Source organism: Chiloscyllium plagiosum, chromosome 12 (genome assembly GCF_004010195.1).
Source record: "Chiloscyllium plagiosum isolate BGI_BamShark_2017 chromosome 12, ASM401019v2, whole genome shotgun sequence".
NCBI classification, from domain to species: domain Eukaryota; kingdom Metazoa; phylum Chordata; class Chondrichthyes; order Orectolobiformes; family Hemiscylliidae; genus Chiloscyllium; species Chiloscyllium plagiosum.
In genome coordinates this window covers 40,968,887-40,984,187 of record NC_057721.1, presented here as the reverse complement: position 1 = coordinate 40,984,187, position 15,301 = coordinate 40,968,887, and the positions used below count along the sequence as shown (strand labels likewise).

At 41.0% G+C, this 15,301-nt stretch overlaps 1 protein-coding gene across 3 annotated transcripts in view; it reads right to left on the bottom strand.

The window, feature by feature from the left end:
- The window catches only part of kdm6a (lysine (K)-specific demethylase 6A), a 236,360-nt gene that overhangs the window by 77,015 nt on the left and 144,044 nt on the right, over positions 1 to 15,301 (bottom strand). The window lies entirely within an intron of this gene.

Here is a 15,301-nt window from a genome sequence, read left to right as displayed (position 1 = left end):
GATTTTATAGCAACAAATCTCAGGTTATATAATCTTATCCCAGGATTGTTTCATCTTGCACACGATTGATATGCAATTCAGTGTCACAAAATAGAGTGTCTCCTTCTGTATGATAGGCTTCATCTGACTGCTAATATTCTTCTCCAGTGTCTTAAGTGCTCTGGTTGTTGCCAATTACTTGCTTGCTCTTAAATCTCAGTGGCTAGGTTTGAAGAGGCTATGCATCTACCATTCCTTGCCAATGCCACATTAGAGAATGGGATTGGTGGGAACACAGCATGCCCGAGTGAGATAGTGATCTTGACAGCATGTTGATATGTGCAGACATAAAGAGCTGAACAGCCATTTGAACAATCTTCAAATGGGTAAGTTTGCCTTTAGCTGTCGTTAGGTTGACACACTTTGCATTCTTTGGACAAATGTCAGATGTTGACCAGGATCTGAGATGCTCTATTACTTGTATTTATTAAGTAACCGCACACATTTGCTAATATGAAACAATGTTGTCTAAGATTCGGAATAAGATCACACAATGCATGACAAAATCGGAAATGAAAGTTGGATAATTTTTTAAAAAGTTGTACAAATATGTTCAACATTAAAACAAAAAGCAAAACTTGTATGTTAAAAAAAGTTAATCAAATTTGTAAATGAGCAACATGTAAATTTTAAGCAGCTTGATAAATCTTAACCAAGAAGTTGATTCTGAATTCAACATTACAGCATACATTCTATTACAGTTCTAGACTGAGCACGCAGTGCTTGCTTTGCAGGGAATTTTGAGCCAACCACTACAGGTGAATTAAAGAAAAATAACAATATAATACTCCAAAAATTTTAAAAAGTATCATCAGCTATGTTACTGAACATACACATTTGGAACAGAAAGATGACATTCAGCTTCTCCATCATCTCAGACATGGATTAAGAGCATGGCTGACATGACTACACCACTACAGCACCAGTCCACAACCCTCTGTGAATTTTCATCCAACTGCTCATCAAGAGTCTACCTTTACCTCAAACGAATGCAAGAACATTGGTTTCACCACATTACTACAAAAACAGTTCAGACTCAAGATCTGAGAAAAAAAAAATCTTTTTTTCTGTCTGAAATGGTTCAACCACCTATTTTTGAAATGGTTCAACCACGTACTTTGAAATAGTGACACTAAATTCTACATTTGCTCAGAAGAGGGTGCATCATTTCTGCAGGTATTACGTGTAGATCTTCCTGAGGATCTGGTATTCTTGAAACAAGTCATGGTGTACGCTTTTATACACCAGCCAATACAAGATGAACGTGTCACTCTTTCCTCACCAGACAACCTACCCGTTCCAGTATTAGTCTAGGTAATCTTGCCTGGATGACTGCAGCTCAAGCAATGCTCAAGAAACTCAATGCTATCTAAGAAGAAAGCACACTAGAATTGGCATCTCAGCTTCAACATTCACTCCCTCCACCACTGACACAAACTGGCCACATCTGCAACACCTATAAATGCACTGCAGTAGGTCAAATCCTCCTCACCCTGCAGCGGATGAAGCAGTACCCCTTTCATTGATCACTATTTGGAGGATGCACTGATGGCAACTCTGTGGGGAATTCAAAGTCCATTACCAAGAGGATAGCATCAGCACAGAGTTGGCCAAGTCATAAAATCCATTGCTACTCAGGTGCTGGAGCAACCAACAAGAGGGAGGAAAAAACTACTTGCCCTCATCCTCACCAATCTACCTGATGTTGATGGACCCATCCATTACATATTCTTTGGAATAACCACTGCACAGTCTTCATGGAGATGACGTTTGTTTTTACATTGAGGATACCCCTCAATCATATTGTGTGACACTATGAACTTGCTGAATGGAGATCGAATAGATCTGGCAACTCAAAACTGGGCTTCAGTAGGTGGTGTGTGCCATTAGCAGCTGTAGAATTGCAATCAATCACAATCTATAAGCTTGTGTTTTGATATATCCTGCATTCTATGATTACTATCAAGCTGGGAGATTAACATTGGATCAACAAAAGGTACAGAAGGCATGCTAAGAGCAGCAAGAAACATCTTCAAAATGAAGTGTGAACTTGATGAAGTTGCAACACAGGACGACTTGTATGTCAGACAATAGAAACACATGCTAAGCAATCCTACAACCAATCCTGCAGCCACGCCACAACCTTTGTGGAGGTGATAGCCTAGTGATATTATCAATGGACTGTTAATCCAGAGACACAGGTAATGTTCTGAGGACCTGGGTTCATGGCAGTTGGTGGAATTTGAATTCAATAAATATCTGGAATTCAGAATCTAATCACTAGAAATCCATTGCCAATTGTCAGAATAACTCATCTGGTTCACTAACGCCTTTTAGGGAAGAAAACAGCCATCCTCACCTGGTCTGGCCTACATGTGACTCCAGACACACAACAAAGTTGTTGGCGCTCAACTGCCCTCTGGGCAATAAATGCTGCTTAGCCAGCGATGCCCTCATCCTGTTACAGAATAAAAAGTCCTGAATAGTGCAGGACATTTAAACAACTCAAATGGAGTTGAAAGCTCTCCAAATGTCAATTACATGGCAACAGAACACGGAAAAAATACAAGGCTTCTAACCACCTTCAGCAAGAAGTGTCAAATGGATGATACTTCTTTGTCCCATGATGAGATACCTAGAAAAATCACAGCCGCCAGTTTTCAACCAATTCAATTGGTGTAAATTTGATAGCAAGAAAAGGCTGAAGATGCTGAATATGGAAAAGGTTTTGACAGACAACATTCCAGTGATTGAATGGAACCATGTGCTCCAGGGCTAGGTACACCCTTAGTTAAGCCCTTCCAGTACAGCTACAACACTAGTATTCACTCAACATGAAACAAAACTTGTCTGGCTATGCCCTGTCCAACAAAAGCAGGACAAATCCAACTTGGCCAATTACCACCCTATCAGTTTGCACTTCATTGTCAGAAAAGAGATGGAATAGTAGGGACTGTTGACTGCTCCTTTGCAAGTGGCACTTGACAGCACATTCAGCTCCACTGAATTCCACCAGAGTCGCTTGGCTCCTAATCTCATTATAGTCTTGTTTTAAACATGGACAAGAGCTAACTCCAGAGAGGAGAGCAGTGTGACTGTCCTTGATATGAAGGCAACATTCAACAGTACAACTACCAACAGCTCTAGCAAAATTAGTCAATGAAAATCAGGAAGTAAACACTCTGCTGGTTGGAATCACAGCTAACACAGCCAATTATGACTGCTGCAGCCCATAGACAGCATTGCAGGAGTTACTTGGATCATGTTGTTGATCCAACCATCCTCAGCTGCTGCAATGACCTTCCCTCTATCACAAGATCAGATGTAGGAATGTTCATTGATGATTGCACAATGCTCACCATCATTCGTGACACCCCAGATACTGCAGCAGTCCTTGTCCACATGCAGCAAGATCTGAACAAGGTCCAGGTTTAGGCTAAGTACCAATCATATTTTCAAAATCTAAGTTTCAGGCAATGACCACCTTCTAACCATTTTCCCTCGATTTTCAGGGCATTACCAGTACTGAATCAGCTCCTCCTATCAACAACTTGAGGGGTCATCAAAGACTAGAAACTAAAAACTGAATCCGGCACATAACAGTGGCTTCAAGAGTAGCTCAGAGGCTAGCAATTCTTGCAAGTAATTACCTTGTGTCTCTCCAATGCCTGCTCACTACCTACAAAATAAGCCAGGAATATGATGGAACATTCTTCACCTGCCTGACAGCAACTCAGGAAATAAAAATTGATATCCACAGGACATCGCAGCCTGCTTTGACGAGCACACACCCAACTTTAACATTCACTCCCCTAACCTCTAACACTCAGTGGCAGCATCTACGAGATACACTGCAACAACTCACTCAGACTCTTGACAGCACCTTTCAAAGCTGCAATCTCCACCACCTAGAAGTACAGGGCAGCAGAGGATGACAACCACCTGCAAGGTCCCATCCAAGCTGCACATCATCCAGAGTTTAAACAGCTTTACCATTCCTTCCCTGTTGGGTCAAAATCTTTGAATTCACTTCTCAACAGTACTGTGAGCATTTCTACAACTCGAGGATTGCTCATCATCTTATCTCAGACAATTAGGGATGAGGAAGAAATGCTGGCTTAGCAAATAACACCCACATCCCATGACTGAAAAGAAGCAAATAGGCAAGAACAAGGGTTGTAAATGAGAGGAGAGAGGTTGGAATAAAGTAAGATGCTTAAAGAACGAAAATTTGTCAGAGAATTAAACAGCACATAAATAAGGTCTGATCTGATGATAATCAGGCCGTCCCCATAGTTCCCTGGAAGGGGTATACGGTTAAATATTGTTACAAAGATGAAAGAGTGTATGTTCACTTTAAGATAGAGAGTGTTTTCTGAATTTTTAAAGTAAATTTCAAGTACAGCTGCAAAACAGAACAGCTAAGAGATGGGCTGTTCCAAAATAGACACATGCAGCAAATGGCTGTTAATTGGATACCGGAATTTTGGTTGCTACTTTGACAACAATTAAATTTAACCAATTAATTTAAATTTATGCCCAGGATACTAAAATCCAACTGAGTTTGAATTTATTGTATTGACAACATCAGACCAATGACAGGGTATGATGTTGGGGGGTATAAAACCAGGGCATTTTGAGAATTGTTCAGAACAACTGCATCCAAACAGCAGAGCAACTGCTGTAGAGCTCGACAGCTAACTGCCAATTTAACATCTTGCTCTCAAAAGAAAATAAGGCGGCACTCTCTATCAAAAGGTACAGTTTTAAAAGCAGTAACAATAAAGATGGCAATCCAGGGTGATCAGCAGACAAAGACTGAAGACAATAGAAAAGACAGACTGTGGGGACTTGAGATTAAGTTAATGTACGGTTTAATAATTGCGTTATTAGAGCAGCATTTGAGAGAGTTGGGGTCAGATAGTAATTAGTTAAGAAAAGGGGGCTTGAATTTGTTAATAATTTATTTTCTGAACACAACACTAAACAAAACTGTTATTTTTCTGTATATAGTGGAGATTAGGAGTTCTCTTTCACTCCCTCATACTGTGAGCAGATTACAAAGAGAGGTGAGCATTTCTGGACATTTGGTTTTGATTAACAGAGGTGTTTGAGTTCCATGTTGTGATAATATATAGCAAGCCACAATTTATAAGAGGGACTGGGATGTAGGTTAAGAAATGTTTTTTTTGAGACAGATCTAGGGAGAGCAACTTGGTTTGTTAAGGAGACCAGTTATAGCCCTCAGGGAGTTTAAGGGTATGAAATGCAGGAACATAAATCAAAAACATAAGAACAAGTGCAGGTCTTTTATTTTGTACCATTTATAAAGATAAGATTTACAAATTGAGGGAATATTACTAGTCACTCAATTGTCTTTTGTTACCAAATAAAGTAAATTAACTATTTTTATTCCGACTTTATCCTGCACAGTGTCAAAATTTGACCTGACTTTGAACCAACTGGAGGGCCAGGAGAGGACGATTACAACAGCAAAGGCAAATGAGATCGGGAAATAAAACAAAATGCTGGACATACAGGTCTGCGAAATTTATATAACAAGGAGAATAGGCTGTTATACCCCTATATTACTTTGGATCACATTGGGTAACAAGACAACAAGCTATGTTCAGATTACATATGAGGGCAACAGAAGTTACTGGACCCAAGAAATCATTTATAGTAGATGTAAATTTGCTACAGATGCTTCTCTAGGCCGATTAAAAAAAATTGTCATCAGTTCACAAAATGGGAGTCCAAATAAGTCTGAAAATGGTGTAGGAAATGCAGGGTTTTGAAGTGATTCTTTGGGTTATCACATGCATACCAAACATTCAGTGAGAAAACATAAACCAGTCTAGATTTCAATTCACGAAGAATGTAATTTTACAGAATATCATATGTGAAAGCACACTTACATTTATACAGCTTTTATAATCTTACGAATGCCTCACAGCATTCGTAAACAGGCTGGAAATTATGCCATTGTTTAGTTAATATTTTGATTTTTTTATCCACTACATATGCACAGTTCTAAGATACCACGATCTTGATCCTGCATCTGAATGTCTCCTTGTGTAACTTGGTGTCAAAATGCATTTCTCAACACTTCTGGACTTTACCATGCTGAAGCACCATAAAATCATTTACAGCACAAATTGGAGCTTTGCTGGCTTGCCCTTCACCCCACTTAACACCCACAGTTCATTAGACTTCCATCATTTGGCAGTGAGTTTCAGCTCATTATCATTTCCACAAAATCTTATATCTGAGACTTATGTCCATATAAATGCAACTTGCTACTGCATTGAGAAGACTCACTGAAACCGCCTCAAAACAGTGATACGTGCAGAACTAAAGTAAGAAGCAGGCTGTGCGGCCAGTCAAGACCACACCGACCTCCAAACAACATTCTATCCAAACCCACCCCTCTCCCCTACCTCGACAATCCTGCATTTCCCATGGCTAACCAACCTAACCGGTGTACCCCTGGAGATCATGGGCAATTTAGCATGGCCAACCCACCTAACCTGCACATCTTTGGACTGTCGGAAGAAATTAGAGCATCCGGAGGAAACCCATACCGACATGAGGAGAATGTCTGAGAGAACTTTGCACAGTCGCCTAAAAGGTGGAATTGAACCCAGGTCCTGATGCGGTGAAGCTGCAGTGCTAACCACTGAGTCACCATCACCTATATTCATTAATGCAATTAACAATGCATTTGATTTTTTAAAAAGCCTTAACACATCTTGCCTGAAGTTAGTGTTTCAGGTAGGGTCATCTAACATCCTCTAGTGATCTCAAATATTGTACTCATCTTGGCAATCTTCACATCAGTCTTCATTATTCACATCAGTACCTGAAAATCCTGGGTGATCTTCAGGGCTACATGGGTAATAAATTGTTTGGGCTTGTTCTCCCACTACTCCCCAACCCCAGCCCCATTGCAGTCATTATGAAAATTGCTTTAGGATGAATGTTCCACCCAAAACCTTCTGCTAGATGACATGACAACAGCAGGACAGGAAGCTCATTTGTATCAAAAAACAACAATAATTGGGACAGAAATGCAACACAGTAACCAAACCTGAATTTTGAATTATTCAAGTTACCCACGGCTGCTTGTATGCATCAACAGTTTTGTAATTCTCATTAGTTTCTGCACATGTCTTTAAACTCTCAGTCTCTTAACATTTTCATATACACATTGTAATTTTGTTCATCTGGATGATGTTCCTTTCCTGAGTAATGTCATACTCCTGGTATCTACCATATCTGTTATGGAATCTGTTCCATTTCTGTTGGTGGTATGCTGTGGACCTTTGGGATTGATGGCTAATCTGTAGTCTGCGCAGATTGCAAGCTCACATCATCTTAATCAGCTGCCTGCCTCCAGTTGGAAGCATGAAAGTGCACTTACAAAGATATCTCTCTAGTTATTCACTTCTACTGCATACAATCAGGGTGACTGTTGGCCAGTAGAGCATATCTCTTGCCTCCCTCAAATTTAAGTCAGTTCCATGATGGCTTGCATGGATGGGCTTTAGCATCGCTATTCTCAATACCTTAGAGATTGTAACTCTTATTTCGTTGTGCAGCATGTAATCTTGGGCTGTCACACCTATAGATGTGCATTACATTCTTGTGACTTTAAGAATATTCAAGGCTTCACACTATCCTTGCATCACTACCACTTCCAACATTTGGAGCGCTCCATCTCATTAGGTAGCTTGCTTGACTTGAGAAAGACACTTGTCTGTTATATTCAAGGTCACTACTAGGTTGATGATTTCCAGAGAATTTCAATCTGCTGCTACTCATCGAATCTGGAAGGTATCACATCACGTTTTTTCATCCTCTACTTTCCTTCTAGGCAGTACTGTTCTCGACAGTATGTCAATGTACACCCGTTTCCCTTGCTTGTATGTCATTTCAGGTGGCACCTCTTTAATTGAGGTAAAAGTATATGCAGATGTTTTGGAGAGGGTATAAGTGGCTTGAGGAAATGCTTTGAAGTGACCAGTAATCAGGCTTGGTTGACACTTTTATCACTTCCAAGGTGATACTAATGGAATGCTCACTAGCAAAGACTTAGTGCAACATTTACTTTCGTGATCCAAGTGTAGCATCCTTCCGCTTGTATTAATATCCTGTATGCAAATACAACGTAGTATTTTTGCAAGGTTTGTAGCTCAGGTTGAGGTTTAGGGTGTAGGTTTGCTCGCTGAGCTGTAGGTTCGATATCCAGACGTTTCATTACCTGGCTCGGTAACATCATCAGTGGCGACCTCCAAGTGAAGCGAAGCTGTTGTCTCCTGCTTTCTATTTATATCTTTCTCCTGGTTGAGGTTCCTGGGGTTTGTGGTGATGTCATTTCCTGTTCGTTTTTTGAGTGGTTAATAGATGGCATCTAGATCTGTGTGTTTGTTTATGGTGTTGTGGTTGGAGTGCCAGGCCTCTATGAATTCTCTGGCATGTCTTTGCTTAGCCTGTCCCAGGATAGATGTGTTGTCCTGATGTATCCAGAATACAACATAGTATTCTGGCATTGATGTTGACATCACTAGCTGCACAATTTTGATGAATGCTGTTTCTTGTTCTGTGCCTTAATACTTCCAATGCATGGTCATGAGTTGGCAGAATGTTTTAAATGTAACATGAAAAATCCAGGAAGATTTGTTAAATAGTCAGCAAATCCAACAAATTACTGCAATTCTCTTATATCTGTTGGTTGCTGTCAGTGCATGACTTAAGTGACATCAAGCATCTTTCAATTCCAGGTTTTTTACCCCTTGTTTAACTTCAGATTCATTTCTTATGCTCTGTCAAGCAATCATACTAGATTTTGATCATGTTCAGCAACGGCTTCTTCCATTGCCTCTCCACATCAATAAACTAGCAAGCCATTCACTGTAGCTGCAACTCTGGTGGAAGACCACCAATTATCTCATGTGTGTTGGAGCAGTGGAAATGCCAATGGCAAGAGCAACTATCTACAGGTTCCAATGTGAACAAAATGTAAGTGAAAGGGAATGTCTTCACACAGCTTCATTTGACAATAACCATCTTTTGTATCTAGGGTAGTGAAGATTTTAACCTTTGTAAGTGGTGACAGATTTTCTTTGATGGTTGTTATAGTGTAATGAGATCTCTTCAGACATTATTTAGACCTTCTAAATTTCCTCTGCATGTTGTGTTGCACATCTACTTTGAGATGATATTCTCCAGGAAGATACAACAAATTTTTTAAGTGCACAGTTCACACTTCCAGGATTGCATCCCAGTAGAGGAACCTCGATTATCCGAACACCAATTTTTCGAAAATCAGATTACCAAAACGAGGTCTCGAGGTCCCAGAAATGTTACATCAAGGGCGTGCATCCAACACTGATTGCGTCTTTTGTTTACAGTGATTAAAAGTGCTGCCGAGAACAGTACTGGACTGATAGAGGGCAGGCACCGCCTCTAAATTAATGACCTCCACCTCCCCCGCCATACTTTCCCTGGAGTTCTGCACAGGCGTGTACCCTAAACTCCCCTTCCCCAGATAATCTCTCTAACATTGTCCTGTACACAGCAAAGGTGGAACCTGTCAAAAAGGTGCTGTAAAAAGTTGTGTGGGGGGCTGTGGCTGTCTATGTGCATACTATTTGTAGACTCACCCTCCAAAAGGTGCGTGGGGGGGGTGGCAGGCAGGGGCAGTGTTGAGGGTAGGCAGGGTGGGGGGGCAGGGGCTCGCGCGGGCTGTGTGCTACTGCCTTATGTCCTAAACAGGGAGCAGACTTAATAGAAAACTCCGAGCCCAGAGGAAAGGCATTGAATCGATTAACCAAATAACCAATTATCCGAACAAAATAGTGCCCACCCATCTTGTTCGGATAATCAAGGTTTCTCTGTAATGGTTTAACATGCTATAATACACTGCAAATCTCTTTCGGCACACAGTGTTAAAATTGCAATTTTAAGCATGCTCCGGCAGAGATGAACAGTTTTGCTTACATCAACGACTCATAATATGGAAATACCTTTTAGATATAAGTAGTTTTCCTATAAATGCCATAGTTGCATTCTCATGCAATGCCATGATATTGAAAACCGTGCAATAGAAATAATGGGCCAATGAGAAAAACAGGATTGGGACGAAATACCAAACCTACCAGTAAAAATCTAAACAAAAATAATATCTAGCCTAATACAAACGACAGCACTGTCTAAGTAAATTTTGACTTATTGGAACTGACTTATTGTATGGTACTCTCTCGTGTAATTCAGAGTCTTCAACTGACTACTCTTGATTGGCATCTACATCTGCTGGCGACATTTCATTCTAGCCGGTCTTCTGATCCCATCCAATGGCAACAATGAAAAAGTCAGATCCCAGAATGAAACCTTGATAGATCAAGGTCTGAATCTTAATTTCTTTCACTCAATGTCAGTTTTGTCAAGTTTTTCCAGAGGGTTTCACATCATGATGCTTAGGATCATCTACCACCTTATTTTACAAAACCCGCTGGATTTATTACCTACCCCACATTTTGGTGCCCCTCTCATACATTCTAGTACTATCATACCATGTGCCATTTCCAAAATAACTCATCACTTCCTAGATCTCCCAGAATTGACCAACATCCTTGGTGCAGCACCATTTTAAATATATATTGTGCACCCAGATAAGAGCTGTCATTCTGGAGCTGCTCTGCTTGATTCCTGACATTGGCCCAAGACATGGCAGACAAATGGAAAATTGGTGCCTCTCTTTGTGGGCAGGGACATGAAGATGCTGCTGATGGGGATGGGGTGATGCAGAGGCAAGATGTCCTCTTCTCTCAGACCAAAAGACACTATTCTACTGGAACCATGCCAACCTGGACCAGGAATACCATCCAAGTCAGTGCGGTCTCAACCATCTGAAGGAATGTATTGAATGTAGAAAGATGATCAATGACCTTCTCCACTCTGCCAGTGAAAGAGCCATCATCTTCTCATTGATACCTTACACTCACTCTGCTACTGTACCCACTATTTCCTGCATCATCTTCCCCACTCATTCTCACCCTCGCAAACATCTGACCCTGAATCTCTTCTGCATAGTCTAATCATGACATCTCTACAAATGCACCAAAAGTAAGGGTACCATCCACCTTTCTTTCTTTCACACATTCTGTGCAGTTTCCTGACTCTGACCACTCTGACTAGCTGACTGAGCATGTCCAAGCCAGTATACTGGTTTTTAGTTTTGCAATTGGTTACCATAGTGATTAGTCACTGAAACAGATTCACATGAGTCTGTGATATTCCTTAACTTCTAAAAGATAACTTTTAAACAAAAATAAAAGCTCTTAATACAAGCAAAGCCAAGTTTCAAACTGCTCCTCAACACTGTCCTTTTACAGTTGGTCAATTCCAATGAAATTTCACTCATCTCAACCCTAAGTTTTTAAATTAACAGATGGTTCTCAGTTTCTTGTCCTCAGACTGGAGAGACATTTTCACGATGCTTTTACAAGTCCACTAGCACTAACATTTCACAATACCTATCACAAAGCTCTTCATGAGATAGCATATGAACCAACTGATCACACAATGGCGATGCGAAGTCTAGCCTCCGCACACCGCGACATCTAATGCCAGGGATGAGAACTGCGTAACATGAACGGGAGTTCACTTTATAAAGAAAGGTCGGCAATTCACAAATCATGTTACAGACAAATGATGTTTAATTATAGGAGAACTACGTGTGTTCTATTTGGGACACAAGCCACTTAATTATGGACAACAAATGCGAGCCAACATTTCATGAAATCATTATGAAAAAAGTAACAAGGCCATAACCATCACCAAGGGAGGCAATGGCCTAATGGTATGATCACTGGACTGTTAATCCAGAGACGCAGGTGATGTTCTGGGAACCAATGCCAGAATCCCATCATCATGAAAAATGAGTTCAATAAAAATCTCGAATTAAGATGACGACCATGAATCCATTGTTGATTGTTACAAAAAGAGACACCTGGTTCACTAATGTCCTTTAGGGAAGGAAACGTCCATCATTACCTGTCTGGCTGACATGTGACTCCAGACCCACAGGAATGTGGTCAACTTTAAGTGCCCTCTGAGCAATAGCGATGGGCAATGCTCTCATCTCGTGAATGAATAACTTTTATAAAAATCACTAGAGAAGTAACATTAGACAAACTAATGGAGCCAGGACAGAAAAAGTCCTTTGGTCCTAATGACTTGCATTAGAGGATCTTAAAAGAAGCAACTACAGAGATAGTGGATGCATTGGATGTAATTTTCCAAAAATCCTTGATTCTGGAGAAGTGCCAGAGAACTGGAAAGCAGTCAATGTGACATGCCCTATCCAAAAAGAGAGGAAAGCAAAGGCAGGTAATTATAGGCAAGTTAGCTAGCACCTATTGTTGGAAAAATGTTGGAATTAATTAATAAGGAAGTAATAGCACACTTGGAAAATCAAAACCTGATCAAGTAGAACAAGCATAACTTCATGAAAGGGAAATTGTGTCAGACAAACTTGTTAGGAATTTTTCGTGCAAGTCTCAAATCAGAGAGGTTAGAGGGGAAACCAATACACGAGTCTTATTGAATGCCTTCTGGGAGTTGAAACATGATATATATGGTCACAGATGTCCAATATGGAAATAGCCCCTTAGGTGCAGCTAGCCCCATATCCCTCTAAACCCTTCCTATTCATATACCTATTCAGATGCCTTTCAAATGTTGTAATTGTACCAGCCTCCTCTTCCTTTTGGCAGCTCATTCCATACATGCATTACCCTCTGTGTGAAGTTGCCACCCCTTATGTCCCTTTTATATCTTTCCCCTCTCACTGTAAATCTATGCCCTCTAATTCTGGACCACCCCATCCCAGGGAAAAGACCTTATCTATTTACCTTATCCAATGTCCTAAATGATTTTATGAACTTCTAAAGTCACCCCATAGCCTCCAACATTCCAGGAGTTCAGTTATGATAGCAGTCCATGGTGTTGGAGGTAGTTTACTAGCATGGAAAGAGAAATAGCTTCTAGGCAAGAAACAGTGAATTGAATAAGGGGTTCTTTTTCATCATGGTGACTTCTAACCAATTGAGTTGCACACTGTTGAGACTGCAACAATTTACAATACATATAAAGGAATCAGAGGAAGGAAGCAATGGTACAGTAGTCAAATTTGCAGATGATACAAAATGGTTGGGAAGGCAAATTGTAAAGAGAATACAAACAGTTTAGAGATATTGTTCGGGTAAGTGGGTAAAAAGTTGCCAAATAAAGTTAAACGTGGAAAAAAAATGTGAAGTTGCTCATTTTGAAAGGGTGAAAAAGAGAACAGAATGTTATTTAAATTGAGAAAAATTGCACAAACCTGCAATACAAAGCAACTTGGCAGTACTTAGGCACAAACTAATGGTGTAGCAGGTAATCAGGAAGACTATTTGCATATTTGCTTTGATTTAAAGGGAGCTGAGGTATAACAGCAAGGAAGTCTTGCTGCAACTGTGCAGTGCAGGTAAGACCACATCTGCAGTACTGGAGCAGTTTTAGTCACCTTAAGGAAAAATATCATTTCATTGGAAGCACTCCAGGGAAGGTTCACCAAGATGATCCCTGGTATGAAGGGATCACATTGAAACATAGGATTCTTAAATGGCTCAAAACAATAATTCACAGTGTCTTAATATTGAAGCAGAGGAAACTAATCGTGGGCGGCGTGGTGGCACAGTGGTTAGCACTGCTGCCTCACAGCGCCTGAGACCCGGGTTCAATTCCCGCCTCAGGCGACTGACTGTGTGGAATTTGCACGTTCTCCCCGTGTCTGCGTGGGTTTCCTCCGGGTGCTCCGGTTTCCTCCCACAGTCCAAAAGATGTGCCGGGTCAGGTGAATTGGCCATGCTAAATTGCCCGTAGTGTTAGGTAAGGGGTAAATGTAGGGGTATGGGTGGGTTTCGCTTCGGCGGGTCGGTGTGGACTTGTTGGGCTGAAGGGCCTGTTTCTACACTGTAATGTAATCTAATGTAATCTAATCTAATAAACGCTAATTGGATGCTTCCCTTTATAGGAGAGTCGAGGACCAGAGGGCACAGCCTTGGAATAAAGGGGTGCCAATTTAAGACAGAGAGAAGGAGGAATTTCTTCTCTTAGACGGCTGAGTGCCTTTGGAACGCCTTTGGAGAGCTAAGGGGACAGAGTCCTTGCATATATTTATGGCTGAAATATACAAATTCTAGAACAGTAGTGGAATCAAGGGTCAGGGAGAAAAGACAGGAAAGTGGATATCAGGAATGCTGATACCCTACTGAATGCAGATTAGCACATCAGCACATCCCTGTTCCAATTTTTTTTATGGACTTAAGGGACTTTGAAACCTTAGTTCCAGTATTAATATACAGTCTGCTGCCATCGCCTCTCAGGGTAAATACTTCATCCCTTTTTCCGAACAAAAGGAATTAGACCTCTTAATTTTTAAACCATCAAACCACCTTCACATGCTCTCTAGAAGACTGCAGAACAGGTTACATGAACCACTTCATTTTACTTTAAAGTTAAAGATACTATCCAAAAACAGTCTTACAAACTGCATAACTAACATTTACCTTGCATTAGATTTCGATTCACAGTGTCTTAATATTGAAGCAGAGGAAACTAATCGTACTTTCCAGAGACAATACCCGATGAGAAGTTTTGCACAATGCGTCAAAAGCTGGGAGAGTCAAAAATTCGGTCTGTTAAGTCACATGAAGGCAAGAGTGTGCTGCTGGAAAGACACAGCAGGCTACATTGGAGAGTTTTGTTGCATGTGGAAAGATCCTTTGGGGTTTTGCACAGAGGTGAGGGGAGGGGTAGATGTGGGCACAGGTTTTGCACTTCCTGTGGTGGCAGGGGAAGGTGTCAGGAGAATGGTGTGGGTCTGATGAGGGAGTCATGGAGAGAACAGTCTCTCCGGAACATGCTAGGGGTGGGGAGATAAGTATGTCCCTGCTAGTGGGTTCTGTTTGTAGATGGTGGAAGATGATACGATGTATACGGAGGTTGGTGGGGTGGAGGCAAGGGCCAAGACGGTTCTGTCGTCGTTGCATTTGGAGGAGTGTGGTTCAAAGGTGGAGGTGCGGGAAGTGGAGGAGATACACTGGAGACATCGTCAACCACGTGGGAGGGAAAATTACGATCCGTTTGGGATTTTCTAAGGTGGAATGGTCTTTCCAACAGCACAATCGACGTTTCGGGCATAAGCCCTTCCTGA